Source organism: Castor canadensis, chromosome 14 (genome assembly GCF_047511655.1).
Source record: "Castor canadensis chromosome 14, mCasCan1.hap1v2, whole genome shotgun sequence".
NCBI lineage: Eukaryota > Metazoa > Chordata > Mammalia > Rodentia > Castoridae > Castor > Castor canadensis.
Genome location: NC_133399.1, coordinates 18,898,370 through 18,912,372, shown reverse-complemented (window position 1 = coordinate 18,912,372; position 14,003 = coordinate 18,898,370). Strand labels below are relative to the sequence as shown.

Genomic DNA, 14,003 nt, shown 5'->3' with positions numbered 1-14,003 from the left:
GTTTAGCTTTTATTTAGGGCTTATATGATTTCATTTATTTGTTTTTGTGTTTTCTCATAGTCTTTATTTTTTCCTCTTGGAATTTTTCGAGTGCCTCCTGTACATTTTGGTTGACCATGTCTAGTAATATCTCTATGAAATTCTCATTAATTACTTGTAGGATTTCTTCTATCACAGTGTTCTTGTGCACTTCATTGGGTTCTTTGGTGTAGTTTACCTTTGTTTTGTTGGAGTCTAGGTCTGGGTATCTGTTTTCTTCATTTCATTTTAAATCCCGCAGTACTTTATTTTTTGGGGGGAATAGTTTCCTTCCCTTTTTCTTCTTCCCATATTTCCACTAGGTAACATTTCTATCCTTGAACTATGTGTAATTTAGTATTAGCTGGGTAGCAATACTAATACTAACAAAACCAAGAGAGAAGGATAAAAAAGAGAGAGAGATGGAAGGATAAAATGAATAGAGTAGAGAGTAAAAGAGAAAAAAATGGTATAGATGGTGGGTGATGAAACAGTAAACCAGGCAGCAAATCCCTCAAAGAAGGGAAAAAAATAAAACTTAAAAATTAAAAAAGAAATCACCAGTTCTGGAGCAGCAGAATTTCAGTCTTAGTTGTTCTGATGTTAGTTCATTAGCATCCATCCTGTCTGTGTGTGTCTCTTAGGCAGGTTTGGTGCCTTCCTGTGACAAGTGGATGGTGGGTGGGGTCCCACGGGCCTTCAGGTGGAGGCCTTTAGCTGAGGTGAAGTAGTGGGCCTTTGGAGCATGGGCTTGGTGTGCCTGAAGGGCACATAGTCCTGTGGGTCTATGGATCCCTGGCTTGATAGGCTTGGGGGGGTGTGGTGGAGCAGAACAGAGATAGTGTGTGTGTGGGTCCCCAGCTTGGCAGGCCTTGGGAACAGCTTTGCAGAGTGAATATTGTGCAGTACTGTGCAGGCTTTAGGGGCATGGCCAGCAAAGCAGAGATCATGCTGGGCTGGGGAGTGCCGCCCAGCAAGATGGAGCTCCTGCAGGGCTGTGCAGGCCTTGGGAGGCTGGCAGGCAAAGCAGAGATCTTGCAGGGCTGGGGACCGCAGCTCAGCATGATGGAGCTCCTGCAGGGCTGTACAGGCTTGGGGGGGCATGGCCTGGTGGAGATCGTAGGTGTCTGTGGATCCCTGGCATTAAGGGCTCCTCCCATGGAGATCCTGTGGGTCTGAGGGGTAGGAGTTTGGGGTAGCACAGCCCTGGTGAGGCAAAGGAGCAGGGCCGGAGGATCAATAACATGGGGTATGGAGCAGCGGCCCCACGGGCCTATGGGGTGGGGCTTGGCATGCAGCGCTTGCTATTCTTTTAGTATGTGGTGGGGTGGAGAGGCCTCCCAGGAGCTAGGGGTTTGGAGTACTGATGTTTCAGCTCTCCCTGGTGTTTTACCTTATTCAAGCAAGTCTCCAGCTTCTTATCAAAGTCCCTGGATCACTGAGGTCAGAAGGTCTATGGCTGTGTTCCCATCATCATCTTGGATCTGTTCAAGATAATAAATTTCTAATTCTTTCCTCTAAATATCCTATATCCTTGATGCAGGTTTAACTTCAAGAACTACCAATTTGTTCTGACCTTGACTTTTGCTGTTGAGGAGATCAGTGAAAACACTTAACCCTTGGCATGATCTCCTTTATGCTTCATTTCATCTGGACCTGGTAGGACTGTTTATCTCAGAAGATGAGAATGGTTTATGGATATTTTTCAAAACATGACTTTGGGATTTAAGATGATGTTACTTACAGTGAATCAGTGCCACTGGATTCTCCATTTGGCTCTCTGGGCAGGATAAGAAGATCCCTAATTTCACCTGTATTAGAGACAGCAAATCTGTTGCAGTACTTATAGGAACATCAGGCATAACATCTGCCAAAATTGGGAGACTTCTGGAGCTCTACAAATTTCCACAGGTGAGGGTAGAAATGATGGAGGGATGTGACTTCATATCTCCTTTGGTCAGAGGCCTAAGAGTCTAAAGATGAAAAAGATGAGAAGAGATTTATGGATATCTCAAATTGAATGATCTCAGTGGATAAGGACTCTAAATTCAGTGAGTATCCACATACCCGTCATTTGAAATAGTGAGTCAGGAGATGATAGTTAAAAAATTGGATTATCTGGTGCTCTGAGACTGATCAATAGTGGGATCAGAAGTGGGAAGTTTTAAACTGGTATGAAAAAGATCCCTACTGACAACTTCCACTTGCATCTTAATATAAACCATGACTAACATCATTTAAACAAGCATTCAATCCAGCAATGTTGTTGCGTTGTACTTGAGGATAATCAATTTTTAATTCTTTCCCCTAACTATTCCTATATCATTGATGGCAACCCATCTCCTCACTTTGCTCCTAATTATCTTTTTACTTTAGCTTACTTTTGGACCTTATGATCCTATCCTGAGTAACCATGGCTAGTTTCCTTCTCTCTATCAGATGGCCCCCTAGGGCACATCTCTAGCCCTTGGCAAGATCTCCATAATGCCTCATTTCAGCTGGACCTGTTGATCTCAGATGATGGGACTGGTTTGTAAATTCTCCCAGAATTGAGAGAAGAGATTAACAAGAACAGAGTCTGTGTAGCCTTTGAGGAAGTGATCTCACTCTATATTCAGTCAAAAGTCAGGATGAATTATGAACAGATTATTAAATCATCAACAAATGTAATTAACATTTATGGTAACACTGAATTCCTAATAATCTTAATGATGGATTTTCAGAAATATCTAATGACAGGAAAAGTCTGTGTCATGAGCTCACAATCTGATTTAGAAATCAGTAGAACACATTTCATGTTAGACTCATTCAATGCACATCTCATTTTTTCATACCACCATGGAAGAACTTCAGGATTCACAAGTTTTATGCAGACATTTAATCCCATCCAAATATCCAAAGACTTCTACCTTGTTAGGTTGGGGGTTCTCTTGTTTAATTGCTCATTGCCTGAGTCTGACTGTGTAACTGTGGAGAACTGTTCATACAATGCCTCCTTGAAATGGTTGTCTAGGCACATTTTTGACATGGCTATGTCTGAAGAGAGTTACAATTTATAAAATGCTTCATATTCTTTGACCTATTCCATTCACGAGATGTTTCTTCATCAAAATGAAATGTAACCAGTAAGAAATGTGAAAGGAGTGTTGTTTTCCCTTCATAGGTAATGTCTTTTCCATTGGATAGCCCTCATCATGAGCAATGGAACATTCCAATGGGATTTCAGAGGAGATCAAACTAACTAGTTTAGGATCTTTTTCCCACAGCACAAGGGAAACTATTTGCTTACCTCTGTCTGAGGTAACTCTAGTCATGTGTAAAAATATCTTTAAAGAAAAACTTGTGAGTTCCAAGGAAAGAATGTTTTTAAGTCCTCATCAATGCTGTTTGCATAAAATGACCACCATAATCTCAAGGCTAAGTTTTCAATATTATAAATCCAGATATAATCCTTGAATTTCTAAAATAACAAAGGTGACACAAGCTTTCACTACCAAAATCCTGTAGAACACACGAATTCATACCTTACACAAATTATCTTATTTAATTCCAATTTAGATATTATTATCTATTGTTCAGAGTGAAACTCTAAGTATCCAAATATTAAATAGTTTTAGCAAGCTATTGCTAAGCAGTTAAGATCCATCTTTATCATGATTATGAGGCTGCAGCTGAGTATTTTCTCCTAAAACCCTGCCTTATAATCTGATTCTCAGTAGCAGGTTTTAGTAAGATTCTGATAGTTGAGTTCTCCACAGGGTTTCATCTGTTAAAATTCATTGGATGCCTGTCTCACACTTGAAATATGAAGCAGGAATTAAAGGCAATGAAGGATTTTTTCTTATTCAGGTTTTCTGTCAACACTGAGTCATACTTCATTCTGGCATTATGCATCTCTTTTAACTGCAACAATTTCTGAAGAAAACTTGTTTCAACAACCTGCCAGAGATCAAGTAGTTTTGAATGTGAAAAGGAAATTGGAAGAAGAATATGACCTTATATACTTTGGAACTTTCCAGAAGGTCTTGGACTGAAGGGTAAAGTAGGGAAGTTTTCTCCATATTCTTCACATGGTCAACAATTCTCTTTATCTGATTATACAGTAGGGTGGGCCACAGGAATTAGAGAGTTGCATTGGATCTAACTATAATATTTTCTACATCATTAAATTCAGAATTTAATTAAATTCAGAATTCAATTTGTCCTGGAATTTATGATCATTGTAGACTCAGCAATGTACATATACCAACTTCCAATTTAATATATGTTCTTTCAAAACTGACTTATAGATGGGAAAAGGAGCATATTTATCTACCAGTATGTTTCCTAAGGCTCATATGTTTCATATCATAAAATGTACATGACATCATGTAACCAGGCACCAGTGGCTCATGCCTGTATCTCCAGGTCCTCAGGAGGCAGAGATTAATCAAGAGGAACATGGTTTGAGGCCAGCCCAGGCAAGTAGTTCATGAGCGCCTATCTCAAAAATACTCAATCTAAAACAGGGCTGCCAGAAGTGGTCAAGTAATAGAGCAACGGTCTAGGAAATTTGAGACTTTGAATTCAAATCCCAATGCTGCAATACACACAGAGAAATATGCATTTATATATACATATATGTTTTTATATATTTATATACTGCTTATAAAACATCATTTTGTTTATTTTGTTTACACTTTGTATGCTTCAGACGATAGTCAGTTGATCTGTTGTATTTGGGACACAAGGAAAAAAGCATGTGTCAATTAAAGACCTTCACCTCATGGCACCTGGGAAGAAAGAAAAATACATTAAAGTCCTGGGGTACCAATACCCCCTACAAGGAAAATCTGTGCTTTTTATCATCTTTTTAAAGTTGAATGAGTGTTTTTCATTCCTTTCTTACCACTATTTCAGAGGTGAAAAGGAGACACACATGTTATCACATGAATTCAAGGAAGTACAATAGGGTATCTCTCCAATTTCCTGCTTTTCTAGGCCCCGACTCTTAAAGATGCCATAGCTTCCCAATAGCAACATGGACTAAATATAAAATCATTAAGATACACACTTTTTGGGTCATGACGTATCCAACATATAACAGTATCCAAGAAGTTGACTTATTCATATACAGAGAAACTAATTTTTAGTGATCCAATTACATAAAACACTGGAATTTTGGAGTTTTAGGTAAAATTCTTAACAGTTCCCAACATATATCTGATTTTTCTCAGACTCCTCACTCTGTTTGCAGTGAGAATTGTGGTCCTGGATTCATAAAATCCCTTAAGGCTTGAAAGGTGTTCTGTTGCTTTGACTGTAACCTTTGTCCAGAGGATGAGACTTCTAATGGGACAGGTAAGCCTATGACTTATGGAGAAATTCCCCACATCTTTACTGTGTTCCAATCCACCCAAGACAATGGAAAAAATATGTAATAGGAGTGTCATGAAAAAAGGCTTCCTTTCATTAGGTAGTAATTTTAATTGCTACAATCGATGGTATTGTTCCTTGAAAAAGCACAACCCACTATTCCTTGATTACATAAATCATTAATATTTTCTAGTAAATATAGGCATTATCTCAAGAACACCCCTTTCAGCACTGTTCTGTCACATAAGTTTCACCTATTTCATGGAATTAAGCACAAGGACCAAGTCTCCATCTTCTCAGAAGCTACATTTAGATCTCCATGAAAACATGCATCTTGTAAATCTTTACTTTTCCATTGCCCAGTATTGTTCTTAACACAGAACAAATTCTCAGAAGGTTATAAGAAGTAGTTAGACCCTTGATGTGTAATGTACTTTTAAAATGCCAATGAGTGGCTTTATTCTCCGCTTTACACTATTTCATGGGGGAGTTGGAGGAGCAACATACAATGATAAGGATTAAAGGCAAGGCCCTAGGGCTGCAATGAAAGAATGCACAGAGACATATGGGGAAAGTAAGCTATTTGACTCAGGTTTTGGGGGTGTTTTAGAGTTTTTCACATAGTCATAAGCATGAATATTGTATCATATGGAATGAGGGAGGAATAAATTGTGTTACAATAGTAGAATTACAAAAATGGCACAATATCAATGCTTGTGATAGTCACTGAGGTTAAAAACTAGTTTCAATCGGAGTGAAACACAGAGAATGTGGGAATGAAGAATGGAATATGAAGGAGAAAATAAACACAAACTAGTATTGAGCATTGTTAACACAGTGGTGACATCCATTTATGTGACAATAAATTTTGTAATGCTACTACCATATCAAAATGTGGGTTTTAAATCTCTTGCGTAATTTACATTAGCATGATTTCATAGTATACTCATTATGTTTCAATTTTTGTCTTGAAATATATTGACATTGCCAAAACAATGCCAAATAGAGTTTATTTGCATAAATATCCACTATGAACAAAGGGTTCATGATAAGGCCTGGCCCATGTTCCATCTGCACACACACAAACACCATACCCACCCATGTAAATTCCTACATGGTTACAGATTAGGAAATAACCCTGTCCAGTGACACAGGGCAAATATGGTGCAAATATTATGTTTCCATGTGTGAAAATGGAACAATGAGACTAGTTGAAGCAGTTCTAAGAAGGTTGAAAGGGGGTAAAAAGAATGATGTAAGGGTTGAATCTAACTAAGACATAAGTCTGTTGAAACTGTTCTAAGAAGGGTGAAATGGTATAAAGAGAATGGTAGAAGGCGTGAATCTAGGATAAGTTACAATTACTTTGTAAATGTCACAGTATATACCCAGTACAACAGTAATATGTGCTTGAAACATGAAGTACCCATTTCACAAACTGTAACTTAAAGAAGAGATTACTCTTGATTAGTAAGTATATAACTTCAGAAAAATGCATAACTAAATTCTATACCTATTTGTGACTTAGAAATGGACTGAGAACAAAAACTGGCCTTAGTAAATTGGGAGAAGTCATGAGTAATCCCATTAAAGGTGTTCACAGAGTCTGAAAGCAGGCATCACATGCTGTGACTCAATGTTGAACCAAGAATGAGACAAAAGTCCTCAATACGTCCACTTCTGCTACATGTTGTGAGGAATGTTAGCCAATTAATATTGTGAACAAAACAAATAAAAGGGATGCATTTTAATACTAAAGGTATAAAATAGACATTGCATGATAGTAACTGTAAAATATTACATTTAGCTAGTCAATGACATAGTGATTCAAAGTACCTGACATTTCAATGTTTATGATGAAAACTACAAATTGATACAGGAGGGGAGAATTGAGCAGATCACAAGTGTTGTTGTTTTTCTCTATTTCCCTGGAACGTATCAAATTAGCTTTCTCATAGTATATGTGGACTTATTTCTAGAAGTGTGTTTTTTTTAATGAATAAGAACATGCCATATAGCGATTTCATTTAGGGAAATAGATATATTTTTTGAATTATTGAAGATAGAATGAATACAGTAGCATCATGAATATGCCACAAAAACCAGGAGAAGAAGGAATAGCTTAGTTTATGACACCATGCAAATAGGGGCAATGTTCATTTAGAAATATTCTCTGATGAACATTTATTTGAAATGTTCAAATGTTGAAAGCAAAACAACTGGACAAATTGGCTGACCTGCAAAAATGACCTGCTTTAGGGTAGTAGGAGTAGGCTCTGAATTAAGGAAAATACTGAACAAGGACTAAAGGTAATTCACACTCCTACTAGATATGGAGCAGTGTGTGAACAGTTCAGATCATTAGTATGCAACAGAAAGAAACCACTGCCTCCTGAAAACTGTGAGCTTTCTGGATTTCGAAGACCCCTTGGAGATGGCTCTGGCCTGCATGGCTCTGTGCACTCACAAATGGTGTTTGTGGGTTTTCTTTGAAGCAACAAGACACTCCCGTTGTGAAGGCCAATAACCAGGCTGTCAGCAATATCCTATGCATGCCCCTCATCTGCTGTTTTCTTTGTGCCTTGCTGTTCCTTGGAAATCCCAACACAGACCCCTGCATCCTCCAGCAGGTAACAATTGGACTAGTGTTCAATGTGGCTGTTTCCACTGCCTTGTCCAAAATTATTACTGAAGTTGCAGCCTTCACTTCCTCAAGGAGAAGGGTGAGGCAGTTGCTATTGTCTCTGGCATCTATTCTCGTCAATCCCAGCTGCACTCTAATTCAACTGAATCAGGTACCTCGCCTCCCTTTATTGACACAGATGCACACTCTGAACATGGTCACATCATCATCCTGTGCAACAAGGGCTCAGTCACCGCCTTCTACTGTGTCCTGGGATACCTGGGCTCCCTGGCCCTGGCAAGCTTCACTGTGGCTTTCCTTGGCGGGATCCTACCTGATACATTCAAAGAAGCAAAGTTCCTGATATTCAGCCAGATAGTGTTCTGCAGTGTCTGGGTCACTTTCCTGCCTATCTACCAGAGTGCCATGGGGAAAGTCATGGTGTCTGTGAAAGTCTTCTCCATCTTGGCCTCTAGTGCAGGGCTTTTAAAGTGCATTTTTGCCCCTAAGTGCTACATCACTTTGTTCAGGCCAGATAGAAATTCCCTGCATTGGCTCAGGGATAAAACTCATTATGGAAGAAATAATACTTCTTATGATTAAACACATTTCTTTCCTGCAATGCACAGAGGAAAACCTTTACTATTTAGCCACTCATACATTGGATTAAATTATAGAAATTACTTCAATGAATAATTGTCTCTTACTCCTTTCTCTAGTAGTGTACTAATCATTAAACTTGTATCTGTCACTTTCTAAATGTGACTTTGTTTCTAGCTATTTTATATTCCTCCCATTTAATGTGCCCCTAATTATATCATTAACACTTTTCAGAACATTATCTACTGTTCTCTTTTCTTTCCATTGGCTTTTGCAACTGCTTTTTCTACATTTTTAAATATAATAAATTACTGCCTGTGCATCACTATATTTATGGGTCTGTTTTCATTATGCTGATTTTATTCTGTTTTGTTATATGTGTTTCTCTCCCCACATTTGCCTTTTACAATATTTTCAGGATTATTTTTGCAGGATTTCTCTCCAATATTGTCATTAAGTTCTAGAATTGGCAAGTTATGTTATATAAATATACCCTTCAATTTAACATGACAATGTATGAAATATATGGAGTAATTGTTGAGGAGTTGATAGAGGCACAAGTGTTTTCCCACTGAGGTCATATTTATCTTTCATTTTGCCCTGGTTTAAACACTATTCTGGAGTTGTGTATTTTGTATGTTATGCAGACATACATGGCATGTATTTATTACTCTTTCGTGTCATATTTATGCCTGAATTTTTAAATTTGATGATAACATGCAATTTTCACATTTCCAATTTATTTATCTTTTACATGGAAAATAGAATTTCTTGCATCAAACAAATTAATTACTTGGTTCCTGTACTTGTGGTAACAGAATCTCTTAAATGTTGAAGTGATCTGTTCTCATGTCATGACAAACATGACTTCACATTTTCCATACAGAACTCAAAACATAATTTTCCATTTATATGACATTCTGGTAATGGAAAAGGTATATGGACATTTAAAACAGATCAGTGCTTGGGTGTGGTGAACAGAAATGGACATCACAAGGATAGTTTTTTGAGGTATGTTTTCCATTTTGATTGTGTGTATGTAAATATACAAAAACATTTAAAATTGTGCTACACGTATTAAAAACAATGCTTCCATATGCTAAAGAATGTAAAACTTGCCAGACTCTACTGACTCACACTTGTAAACCTTGATATTTAAGAGTCTGTGATCAGGAGGCTTGCAATTCCAGGACAGCTCAGAAAATACTTCAAAAAACCACATCTCCAAAATAACCAGAACAAAAATGGACTGGAGGTATATATCAAGTGCTACAGCACCTACTTTTCAAGCATGAAGCCCTGAATTCCAACCCAAGTTCCAGCAAGAAAAAAGAAAAATATTAATCTCTCCTCACCATTGTTCCCACTGTGATATCAAAGAATGTGTTGATGGGATAAGTAGGACTTTGACCAAAAAGATATTAATAGCAAACACTTCTTGAATTATGAAACACTTCTCCAGGGCTGTACTTGCCCTTAGCTCATTTACTCAACTTGAAAGAATGGACAGGACTCCTCAATAGGAGTCTTGGAGTGTCCATCAGTTTCATTGGTCTTATTAGTTGAAATGCTGTGGTTCTGAGCTATAAAAGCATATCCCATGACTGTCCCCAAGTGAGGACTGCTTGGGGACATGCCAATTCAAAAGTATGAGGAAATGTGTTCTAGCACTGTTCTCTGGCCATTTCCAGCTCTGTTTACTCTGTGCCTGCTTGCTGGGAAATATCTTCAGAAACCCACAACCCCCAACTCTGAAAAATTCCTTTGTATCAATGCCCAATGGATGTTAGGTGACATATTCAGACAAGTAACCACAGAATCCATGTCACACAGCAAATGGCTCTGGGCCACCATAATCCTGATGCTACAACATTACAACCTCCACTTACAAACTACAGTTCCACACACTTTAATAATACATTGCTCTACAACCTGTCCAAATAACCAACACACCATTTTTTGTCATTTTCTCCAGACTCCTTCACAAAAATTGCTATCTCAGTTCATATTGTGCTGCAACAAAATACAGAAATACCCGAAGCTGGGTGATTCAAAATGAACAGAATTTACTCCCTGATGATTCTGAAGACAGAAAAGTCCAAGACCAAGAACCTGCCATCTGCTGAGGACCTTCTTGCTACATCACACCATGTTAAGAAGGCAAATAGAGTATATGAGAGATGAGGGGATGAAATTGGCCTGTGTAAGGAAGACACACGTACAATAATGACCTTCCCCATTCATGAGGAGAGAGTTGCCATGTCCTAATCAATGATTAGTAATTTGATAATGATGAGTTTTGAGAGGACATTCAAATCCTAGCAGATGTTTTCTTCAGCCTCATATCATGCTACCAAGAATCTCTAAATCATCCATGACAGCCATAAAATTTCCCAGTTGTTCTGGTGAAAGAAACTGTGTCCTTGTCCTACACACAATTTGAACAGCCACTGTTGGCCACAAACAGCTTTCTTTTGGAGGTAGAGGCTTTCACAGATCTGAGCTAATGATCTAATGCAATGAGATGTCCACTTTAACTTGGGCTACATATAGGCTTGTTTGTCATAGAGGCCTCCTCCCTGAAAATGATACTCAGAGGATACAGACAATCCATGAGTGTCAAGCATGTACCAAATATGAAAGTGCTTCAGTGGACATATGCAGGAGGAACTGGTTTTCTGTTCTAAGTTTTATGTGATTGTTATGGGCGAGATGACTACTTTTCTAGACTGTCGGCCCTCTGGGGAGGCCTTTGGGATCTTGTGGGTGACCAGGCACATTCAGAATCATTTTGAACGGTGTCCTTCCAAGTCACATGATGGATTCTACTGGAGATGTGCTGATTTCTGTCCATAATGTGAGGCCATCCCTGATGAAATACAAGACCACTGGTCAGCTTGAGGAGTCCAAATATAAGACATCATGTTAATCCTACAGGGTTACATTTCTAATGGGTAGCTGATTTCATATGCATTTTTACAGATTCATTGGCTATTGCCTATGTTATAAACATCTGACCCCACAAAAGGTCAATCACTTTAGGATAAAGCAGTCTTGGAATTTCTTTCCTCAAAATACCAATAAGCAAGCCAAGTGTTGTGGTTTATTCTATAATCCCAGCACTTAGAAGGTAGAGGCAGGAAGATCAAGAGTTCAGACAACCTGGTCTATACCTTCAGCCCTTGTCTCAAAATATTATCAATGAAAAAATTATGGTCACTCATGACTCTGTACATATGCAACAAGTTCAGAAGATTTGGGAATAATAGTTAACTAGATTTCTCATGAGCGACCTCTTGTGTTTGGTCTTATTTGAATAAATCCACTCATTTTGGTTTGACTAAGATTTAAACTCAAGGTTTCATGCTTGCAAAGCAGGTGTTCTGCTATTTGAGCCACACCTCCAGTCCTCTTTGCTCTGGCTATTTTGGAGATGGGGTTTTGCAAACTATTTTCCTGGGATGGCTTTGAACTGGAATCCTGATCTCATGCTCTCAGATAGTTAGGATTACAGTTTTGAATCCTGGCACCCAGCTGAATAAATGTAGTCTTAAATGAGCTGTATCTGGGTACATAGCTCAGCTGAAGAACCCTTACCCAGTGCAACCAAAATTGTGAGTTTGTTCACCTGCTTGGGGAAAAAAGAATCTTAGACTTATCTGACGTTCAAGCAATTTATTCTGGCAATGCAAGACAGAAAATCATAGCAGGCTTGTGACATGGACCAGATAAAATCATGGATCCAATGACTACTTGACAGGCAGCATCACCTTCCAGAGACAGTTCTTAAGAATGGCAAATTCTGCTCATTTCTGAAAGAAATGTGTTTAGTCTGGGTCTATAACCATTTGTTTGTTTCATAAAGAGGCTTTAAACTATTCTGGGAAGGTCAGCTTTGTTTTAAGTTTTATGCAAGATGGTTATGTCTTCTTACAGTCATTGATCCAGGGATATAAAGCCCTGGCCAGTTTGTACCATGCTGTCATGTAAAATATATTCCCAAATTTGGCAGGTGCAAGCCCTAGAATAGAACATGTCTCTGGGGATGGAGGACAAGGGTTTCTGAGCAACAACTATGGTAAGTCTACACCTCCTCCTCCCTAAATCAGCAAAGAAAAATTTACTTCCACTGCTCTAAATGAAAAATCTCTGTCCTAGATTCAACCTAAGGTTCTGATCCAAATGATTTCTCAAGGAATTGAATGGTAGATCCTACAAATGAGATGGGAGTCGCTCCATCATTCTTGTAGGGTCTGGGGGTGACATGGATCTGCTTATATGGAGATGGCCCCAGGCTAGAGCCAAATCACTATCCAAGTATGGCAAAGGAATTTGGAGGCACAGAGTTTAGCTGTAAAAGTTCTGTCACAGTTAGTTTCAGTTAGTCCTAATGTCTCATCTTCATGTGTCTTCACATTCCCAACCCTGAACATTCACCATTTCTATTTTCATGATATTGGATTCCCCCAGAGTCTTCCCCACAGATCCCTCAGTACTTACAAGTCTCAGCAATACAGAGAACTCAGTACACGAACAAGGTGAGGCCAACTGGAGGTGTGTGTGTGTCCAGAATAAATAGTCAAATCCACAGGTGTTTATACAAGGTGGCTCTGCACTTCTTCCCCACTCTCTTTTCTAAGAAGTGTACGTTAATTATGTTTTTTGTTTGTTTTATATTAATAAACCTGCTCCTGCTATGTCTTCTCTGTGTCTGTCCTTAAATTCTTTTTCTGATGAGACCAAGAAATTTCTGGCACTAGACTTGGTACCCTGGATTGAGTAACAAAAGAACATACAATAGTTTCAGACTGGCTTATATTTCACTTAGCTTCACCATGTATAATAAGTGTATTCCTTTTTAAACATGAATAATCTTCAGTTGAATATACACCTTATATTGTTGATCAACTTCTCCCTTGATATTCAGATTGATTTTACCTTTTAGCTATTCTGAATAATGCTGCAATGACCATGGTCAAACAAACATCTATTGAGTTATTCCTTTCAATTTTTGAAATGGACTTGCTGGATAATCTGGTTACTTTGTTTTTAATTTACTTTTTGCAATGCTGGGGATCAAATCCAGGCCCTAGCCTATGCTAGAGAAGTGCTCTAATATGGAGCTACACACTCAGCCCCATGTTTTATTGAAAGATTTATTTTGCATTCAGGACACAATATGATTCAGACCTGTTTTTATTATTGTTGTGCTAGAGGTACTTTGTGACATTTACAAAAGTTCTTACAATACATCATAGTTGAATTTACCACCTCCATCACTCTCCTTTATTCCCCTTCCCCCATGTTTAATTTATGTTTTTAATTTCTACAGGAGCAGTAATACTCTTCTATTCTCAGCAACACTGCATATGGATCACACTGTTTTCACTTTCTTCTTTTATTTATT

The 14,003-nt window shown here is 38.3% G+C and overlaps 1 pseudogene; it reads left to right on the top strand.

The window, feature by feature from the left end:
* The first annotated feature begins 945 nt into the window (after positions 1-945).
* The window catches only part of LOC109676053 (vomeronasal type-2 receptor 116-like), a 31,457-nt pseudogene continuing 18,399 nt past the window's right edge, over positions 946-14,003 (top strand).